We start from the raw sequence: 9,524 nt of genomic DNA on the forward strand, positions 1-9,524 counted from the left end.
CACCTTCAATACCACGACTGAGGTGCCCTTGAGCAAGGCACCGAACCCCCAACTGCTCCCCGGGCGCCGCAGCATAAATGGCTGCCCACTGCTCCGGGTGTGTGTTCACTGCTGTGTGTGTGTTCACTGCTGTGTGTGTGTTCACTGCTGTGTGTGTGTTCACTGCTGTGTGTGTGTTCACTGCTGTGTGTGTGTTCACTGCTGTGTGTGTGTTCACTGCTGTGTGTGTGTTCACTGCTGTGTGTGTGTTCACTGCTGTGTGTGTGTTCACTGCTGTGTGTGTGTTCACTGCTGTGTGTGTGCACTTTGGATGGGTAAATGCAGAGCACTAATTCCTAGTATGGGTCACCATACTTGGCCACGTCACGTCACGTTAATTCATATTTAACAAATTAAATTTACACATTCACAAAAAAATAATATCTTTTAGTTTGAATAGTTTTTTTTTTTTGCTTTTGTAGTTGTTATAAAACTATTAAAAATATGTTAGAGTAGGCTAATAGTCACCACTAGCTATACTTGTTTTTTTAATGCACTGTCATTTCAAAAACCTGTTTGAAATGATGAAGGAATGTGATTACACAACAGGGTTTAAAATATTCATTTTAGATGAAATATTCATTTGTGTGTTAATTCCAGCACAGATTCGCTCGCAGTAATTGTGTCTTTAGGGGGAAAGACATCAGTGAATGTAAGCTGCATGGAAATGACATCATCATCATGATTTTCTTTAGGAACAGAGTATGGATGATGAAGGATTTCAGTGCTGTAATAATTGCAGTTTTAACCTTTTTTAGCTTTTTTTCAAAAATACAGTAGAAAAAGGATGGGAAATGATGGTTTAGGTGTTGGGAAACTCAAAAGACAACACATTCTTCACTTTAGAGAATATACCTTGATTAATTGGTTTACCTGTTTGTACACCTTGTATATTTTTTGCAGTGTTGGGGAGTAGCTAGCTACAAGTAGCGATGCTACTAGCGTAACTACATTTTTCAGTAGCTTTACAGTAGCAACGCTACTTTTAAAACAGTGTAGCTTTTCCTGTAGCTAACTACTTTTTCCAGCAAGTAGCGATGTAGCGCGACCAAACGCTACATTCCGTTTTGCGTTCTGACGAGTCACAAGCCTTTAATGCATTGAAGCCGCGCAGCGTCTTCTGACTAGATCACAAACTAAATTTGTTCATTACCGCCATCTGTTGTGATATCACGCATTGCGCACCTACAGTCTTTCCACCGACAAGAGATCGTCTAATGATATTGCAAAGGATGTACAGGAGTGGATATGTCACATGAATCAACTGTAATTTACGCAAAACAAAGATTAAAATGCGGTCTATGTCGAGGAGGTGAATAATAGCCATTTTAAACTGATAATTTTTTCTTATTTATTGCACTCCAGATCAAATGTCTAGTTTACAATGATGAACGGTCATAACATAATCTGTCCCCCCACAATTTTGTAATGAACAATAATCGAACATTTACATTTACATTGTCATTTTGCAGACGCTTTTATCCAAAGCGACTTACAATTGGGGAATGCATAAAGCGATTCTTCTTAAAGAGACACAGGAAGTGCTTGAAATACCAAGTTTGACGTCTCCATTCACAGTCAGTAAATACTGCATGTGCTGTGAATTTAACCTCCTTATTTTATGACTCCTCTGTATCCAGTTTAAGTTGCATACATTTTGTTCTTGCATTAATGTTACATTTGTAGCAATATACTAATATAACTAAATTAACTATTTAACTATACAGTATTTTATTATTGTGTTTATCGGATTATAATTATTTGGTTATTTGTAATGGTAATTGTAAAAAAAAAAGAATAATAAAAAAAAATTTGAAAGTAGTTTCAATGTAGCTAGCTACATTTGGACAGTAACTTTTAGTGTAGCTAGCTACTTTTTCAGAAGGGTAGCTTGAATGTAGCTTAACTTCTTTAACTTATGAGTAGCTTGTAGCGTATCAAACTACAGTTTTTGTCATAGATCGAGGCAAGAGGTATGATGTCAGCAGTGTTGGGGAGTAACTAGTTACATGTAACGGAATTACGTAATTTAATTACAAAATAAATGTAACTGTAATCTGTTACAGTTACTTATGAAAATGTTAAAGATTACAAAGGGGGTTACATCTGAATATTTTCACACACATACAGATTTGATTTATTTCTTTCCCAAATTGCATCGACTGCTCTAAAATATGAAACACCAAATGTTTCAGGAGTTTAGGACACAGAATAGGACAGATGCTTATTCAATAACGGTTTTATTTCCTGTTTGGGTTTATGTATATCCTTTTTTTTTTTTTAAAGATTAACAGTTTTTTTTCCCCAAAGCATTGCTAGATGCCAGTGTTACTTGTCATGGCTATGCAAATATTTTGATTTCAGAAAGCTAGTATTAAACTATATCTTATGATCATAAATCTGTATTTAACTGCAGAGTGATCTCAAAGTAAACATAGCTGCTAAAGTCTGATTTTGTGGTGGCTGTGCTTTAAATTAGATTATTATCTTAATTCAAGTGAAGAATGATTTTGAAAGTCTGATACTAACTAGTGTTGAGTCCTACTGTAAAGTTAACCATGACAAATGTTTGAAAATGAAAATAACATTTGAAAACATTTGTTAAAAAATTAGAAAAGTAATCAAAAAGTATTCAAATGTAATCAGTTACATTACTTTAATAAAGTAATTGAAATAGTTACACTACTATTATATTTTAAATAGTGTAACTTGTAATCTGTAACCTATTACATTTCCAAAGTAACCTTCCCAACACTGGATGTCAGACAGTATAACCTGGCCTTCCTTTGCTGTCTGCATTCAAAAAGCATTCTCAGTTTTAAGTGTGTGTGAAAAAAGAAAGCCAAGGCAGAATGCCTTAAATCTCAACTGACCTTTTGAGAAAGGCTGAGAGACATGGGAAGAAATGAGCATCGAGGCTATAAGGACAGAAGGGGCCTTAAACAATTTTAGGAAGAGAGATGTGAGCATGACTGCTTCTAAAATTGAAGTAGGAAGAGGACCTATTGATTCGACTATATTCAGCTCTGCACCCCTTCACCTCTCTTTTTTTATTCTCAAACATGCCTTTGAAGCCTCTTGATGTCAGAGGCGAACAAAGCCCCGCTAATGGGGTCAAATGGAGAAAAAAAGATGCTCTTAAAAGTTCTGAGAAACAGGAAAACAAAAAATGGACTGTGCCACTTTCTGTAAATATGCTGCACTTTGGTGTTCCAGGACATTTAAAAGTCGTTAAATGCATAAACCCCCTTCTTTTTTGTTGTGAAACCAATATCTAATATTAAATTATCCTAGCATGAAAAGTAGCTAGTTTTAAGCATTAAATGTGCGTATCTACCCATACAGATGTTTAATGTGATTTTTCTCTACACTTCTCTACAATGGTTTAAACTGTACCCTTTCAGAATATGTATACTTAGATGCTAATATGTACCGTTTAGGGGTAAATAAGGTACAAAGATGTACCTTTTAGCTTTTGTATCTTAGGATACTGCTCCATTGACAGCTTTGTGTCTTCTTTATGTGTTTTCTTCATTTTTTTTTTTACATTTTATTGTGGTACTTTTTTGTTTTCTTGGAATGTTTCATTCTAGGAAATGTACACAAATGTGATCCCCAACTTGTTAGTCTCTTTTATTTTATTTTTTTTATTTAAATGTTTATTTTATTTTATTTGTAGTATTAATTTCCAGAAAATCAACACAAATTAGGCTTTAAACTATATATAGACATGACTGTATGTCCCAAATTTTGGGTTGCAAATCAAGTGGTTTGCTAAAAATTGCAAAGCCGATATAAAATTATTAGACAATAAATCATCTCATATAATATTTAGTTTGACCTCCTGGGTGTGACAAAATTGAGAAGTTTTGAAGTCATTTGACTGATTATTTGTATATATACCTTATTCATGCATAGTAGCAGGAGTCTTTACCCCAGGTCTGTCCCTGCTTCTCTGAATTTGTATTCTTTTTCTAATAATCTTTTTGTTTTTCATGCCTCCTTTATGTGCCCTGCCTTCCTATTTTTTCTCTCATTCCTCTGACTGTTTCAGGCCACAACATTCGAGTCCACGGTAACTTTTTGTGATTGCATCTTTCAGCCTTTCTCTCGTCCACCTCAGCGCTGTCCTTGGTCTTTTCTTGACTCACTCTCTCCCTGCTCTCCTCCTGTTTTCTCGGCGATAGCATCTCGGTTAGCTGACGAGTGGCTGTTTTCCTGCAGCACACCGTTTGAATGACGATGGGCTCAATCACTCCAAATCTCGTTATGTATGTTCCTGCGCCCTTGGGAGGGTTAGCAGCGAATAGATGGGAATTTATCAGATTTCACCAGCCTTGGAGGCATAATTCACCAAAGGTCACCTTATCTTTGATATTTCTGGTTTATGTGAACAGTATGTCTGTGCCGGTGTGTAACGGTGGCTTTACGATGAGGTGAATAGTCAAAGGTTAACCAGTGAAGACTCTCAGTGTAAATATCAAAAAGGCAAGTGGGACGTCTGACCTTATTGAACGGTTCAGTAGAAGGTTCTTTGCTCTTCTTGGACGAGTTTGCATTTAAAATTCTCCGAAAATACACAAGGCTGAAAAAACTCTTGTTTTGGTACAGTACTTTAGTGCTTTTTCAGCCTGAGTTTGTTTTATACAGTGCATTTCCCTCGTGTGTTGTTTGTTATGTCTGACATTGTTATCGTTCCAATGCTAATGCAATTCACGCCATCCATTTTGAAAAAAAGAAAAAGGTTAAGGGAGAAAAATAGACATTGAAGGTTAGAAGTTCATCATTCATAACAGAGAAAGAGAACAGGCTCTCTTGGACTTGACGCTGACTGACAGTGATTAGGATGACTCAGTTTTACACAGAAGAATTGCTAACCTAGAGCCGTGCTAGGTAATAAAACTTTGGGTCATTTTCAAGGATATCATTGAATATGTATGATCTCTAATGCACAGAATGATGTATGTTGTCTATGTCTAATAAAACGAGCAGCTTGATCCATTACTGCTTACGAGTCCCTGGACTTAGTTGAAACACTTTGGAAATGTTTTATGAATACCACAAATTACTGTAAACTGTGGACAAGAGTATTTTATTGACTGCTCTTGAAAGTAGTTTTGTAATGCAATTAAACTTTGAACAATTACCACAAACATTTTCTTTTGGAGCGATAAGACATAATTGGTTAACTCAATTATGGCTACACATTTCTCTCAGAGATCATTTTATAAATCAAATGATTGCAGCGTGAATTAGATTTTCTCATGTTTTCAGCCGACACCTTTATTTTAGTACCTGCGTTTGACAGTAAACAGGATCTAGTTTGTACGTTTTAGGTCGAAGCGACAGTAATAAACTCAAAGTGGGGACAAAACCCTGATCATGAGGTGTTTGTAACATCTGTTGTTATTAGCAGGATTCTTGAGAGCAATATTATGGGTTTAAAATGACGTGTTTTTCTGAATTATTGAATCCGCATGTTATGTGCACGGGTGAGGATTTATAATCGGTAAAAGTAAAAGTATTTTAGCCTTAACAACCTTTTAGAAAGTCAGAAACAATTGCAGACCAAATATTTGCAAATGTATATCCAGTTAACTCATCCCATGACCGTGTAAACCTGAACACCTAAACACATATTTTGTTGTTTTTACAAAGTGAGGGACAAGCCCAATTTTTTTTCTGTGTGCCACAGAAGCTGTCGATAAAGCTCGTTATTATCCTGAAATATTCCCTTAATTCTCACGGTTTAAGGGAAATTAAATATTGTACAGTCAACATTCTATTCCTCTGGGAGAAGTTATAGCAGCTGCCGTGGCTTTCTGAGGTTTCAGGCTGGCTCTTGGAGATTGAATTCTGATCTGAGGCAGGAGAAGAAGATAGCGAGAAGCAAAATGTCAGCGCCAATATATCATGTTCTGTATCCCACTCCCACCTGTAAGAAAGAGAGGGACAGGGTGCCAGTGTACTCAGATGGGTTCTTGGGCCTCTGGCTGAGATATATGGTCAGCTCTGTTGTTTGGGTTCAGATTCAGTATGATATGATGAAGCGCAGGCTCTCCACTGTGAATTCTATCAGTGTCTCCTTGAGAGAGTTTTGTAGTGGGCTCTCAAATGTCACCATGTGTTTTGCACTGTTTTCAAGATTCTTTTGGATATGTTGGTTGCACTGTAATAATAGACTGTGAATACATTTGAATACATATCTATATGTCTGGTTCAGTCAGTACATATGCCAGTTTATTACACTATCTGTATTCATGTACATTTCTGTTAGGGCTGCACTGATATAGATGCAGAAATTTTAGCAGATTGATAGCTGGAATGTATTATAGACTAACAGGCTGTCAGTCTGTGAATAAAAGTGGTATTGTTACACCAGTATGTGGCAGTAAGTGACTGTTTTTATGATTGAGTCATTGAATCATTCATTCAAACGATTCATTCAAGAACAAATTAAGTGACTGTCCTAATGAGGGAATAATTGAATCATTCAATCAAAAGACTAGTTCAAAACACTTGGTGCTTTAAATGGAAGGATGCATCCTAGTGAGTGCATTAAATGCTAAAATGAGACAGTCTATAAGTCCACATGGCTACGTCGTAACTGTTTCTGCCCCTGCGGTCACAGCATGAATATACTATTAAAATTATAATTGGAAAAATATTTTATTTTGAACATTTTGGTATTAACTGACTTTCTATTAATGTAGTAAAGGTAATGACAACTGTCTGTGGTTTCCCGGGGGTTTACATTTCACACAGTTTAGCATTATGTGATTCATTTACAACAAAACAAAAGAAAACATAATGCTGTACCGCAAAAATATATTTTTGTCTAGCATAACAATGAAATTGAACAAGCACAGTGTTGATTCATTTTCAAAGGATTGTGGGCGATTGAAGGATGTGAAGGATACATCTGATATATGCTTCAAAACAGGCCAAATTACGGATGCAAAACAATATTTAAATTAATCGAATGTGATCGTCATGCATATCTTGTCAGTAAAACCGGTTCTGTGATTAGTAGTAAATCTCCAGCACGTGCTTTCAGATGGAGCAGCATTTACTACACAGAGCCATAGTTCACTGACAAGCTACGCAAAATTGCATTCATAATCGCAGACGATTTAATCGGGCGATTATGAAATCGAAGAAATTGTTCTGCGATTATAAAAGCTGTTTGCGTAGTTTGTCAGTGAACTACGGTTCTGTGTAGTAAATGCTGCTCCATCTGAAAGCACATGAAAATACCACATTTAATAACATGTTTTTACTCCAAACACACTTCATAATGTCAGTCGAGTGTTTGAAATAAATTATTCTGTGAGATGATGTGGCTTCTTACACAGAATAAGGCACGCAACATATTTCATAGTATTCTAAGCAGTGATAAAGGCTATGTCGATTAACATTGCATTATTATATACTTTATTATAATAAAAATTATTATAAGACGAACTTAGATAAACCATATATTGTTGTAGTCGTGTGCTTATTAGTCACGTTGAATTAATGAAAACAGTTAAATCTTCTGTTTATTCAACAACCGCTATAGGCATTTCCTGGGTTTCTTCTGCAGGCGTATTTGGAGTTTCAGCGCGAGAGCGCCCTCTGGCTGATTTATCGCCTTTGCGATTTAATTTCAATTAATCATGCAGCCCTACTCCTTCGGCAAAACATTATGATGTGCAGGCAGCTTAGATATGCCGCCTTATAATATCGTTCGTAAAGAGTAGGGGTGTAACCCCGGTGTCCTGGCCAAAATTGCCCTGCTGGCCTTTGTCAATCATGGCCTCCTAATAATCCCCAACCACTTGATTGGCTCTATGACTCTCTCTCCTCTCCACCTGTAGCTGGTGTGTGGTGAGCGCACTGGCACCGTTGTCCTGTGGCTGCCGTCGCATCATCCAAGTGGATGCTGCACACTGGTGGTGGTTGAGGAGAGACCCCCCCACATGATTGTAAAGCGCTTTGGGTGTACAAAAATACACAATAAAGCGCTATATAAATGCATCATTCATTCATTCATTAATACATTAATTCATTCAAGTGAGTCATTGAATCATTCATTGAAACAACTTCTTCAAAAACTCAGATTCATTCAGGAACAAAACTACCACATGTTGGACGTAGGCGCACAGTGGTTTTGTTGTGGATTTATTTAGAAAATTTTCTCTGGCAGTGCGTTTAAAATGTAAATGACTCAATAGTTACTTGTTTATTGAACTATAAAGCAATATCAGATTTTGCCTTTATCAGAAAGAAGGGTGTGTTAGAATTCGTTGCAAATCATAATCCCTCAAACATCTTATGGGTTGTTTCATATGCTTTTCCATTTTTGTCTATGCAAATATGCAAATAGACAGACACGTTTGACCGCTCGTGTCTCGAGTCTTTTGCAGCGAATTGCAGCAATTTACAGATGTGGCACTCAAGTTCAACTTGTAAAATAATGCGTCTCTAAGCCTTGCTTCTTGTGGTTTTAAATGCAAAAACACATTCTGTGTGATTGGCACATTAAGGAAAACAGCATTCTATTGTCAGCAAATGCCTGGAAAGAAACATATTCTTCAGTGCATGGAAATGTAATCATGTGTGGCATTTTACTCTGTTAATTTTATCCTGATGACAAGCAACATTGACTCAACCAATGATGTGAGTTTGAGGAGGGGCTGTATGTTTATTTGACCAATTGCAGATGTGATGCCAGCAGTTAAAGCATTTAAATTCACAGAAAGTTGATGTTTTGAAACCAGGCATATAAGTAGTAATATATCTACTGTTCAAATTAGACTAAAAGCTCTAATAGTATTTGCTTCCAGCCTTGGCTTGAACAGATTATTTATTTGCTAATTATTGCCACTCATATATTGTACATCCCTAATATCTATTTTCCATATATCTGTCCATCTAGTTCTATTAACTAGTTCATCTATTAATCTGGCAGCAATTTAGCGACAGGAGTTTTGAGGGCTTTAATTAGCCATTACATCAAAGTCAACAGCTTTACTTTCATGGGCTTGAGAAAATTAACAGTGCCTCATGAACTTCACGATTCCTTGCTTACAGTGACCCCCAACAGCCCCTCGTGGGTTGAGGTGCATGTTTAATACAGCTCTAAAGCACTCTTTATCTGTACATTTAGTCGCCTACCCTTCTTTTGCATCTTTCGTTTCTTCTCTGTGATGTGCTCTTCGCATGTCTCTGGAGTGCAATATGAAGAAGCCTTGAGGAAATCTAATTAACCAGAATGCCTTGAGAGAGCAGGGCTTTTCACACACACACATGTACACCCAGAGATATATAAATCACAGGCTGTCCCAAGAATAGAGTAGTTTGGAGAGGGCCTGGTTCCATTAGCTATTAGTTATGATCCTTCTCCAAGTTTCTTAATGTTTTTGTGCACATGAGTTTAGATTAAACAAATGTATTTTTCTGTGGACAATTTTGCTTGAAATATGTGCTTACATCATATTAAA

Source organism: Sinocyclocheilus anshuiensis, unplaced genomic scaffold (genome assembly GCF_001515605.1).
Source record: "Sinocyclocheilus anshuiensis isolate Anshui unplaced genomic scaffold, SAMN03320099.WGS_v1.1 scaffold782, whole genome shotgun sequence".
Classification (NCBI taxonomy): domain Eukaryota; kingdom Metazoa; phylum Chordata; class Actinopteri; order Cypriniformes; family Cyprinidae; genus Sinocyclocheilus; species Sinocyclocheilus anshuiensis.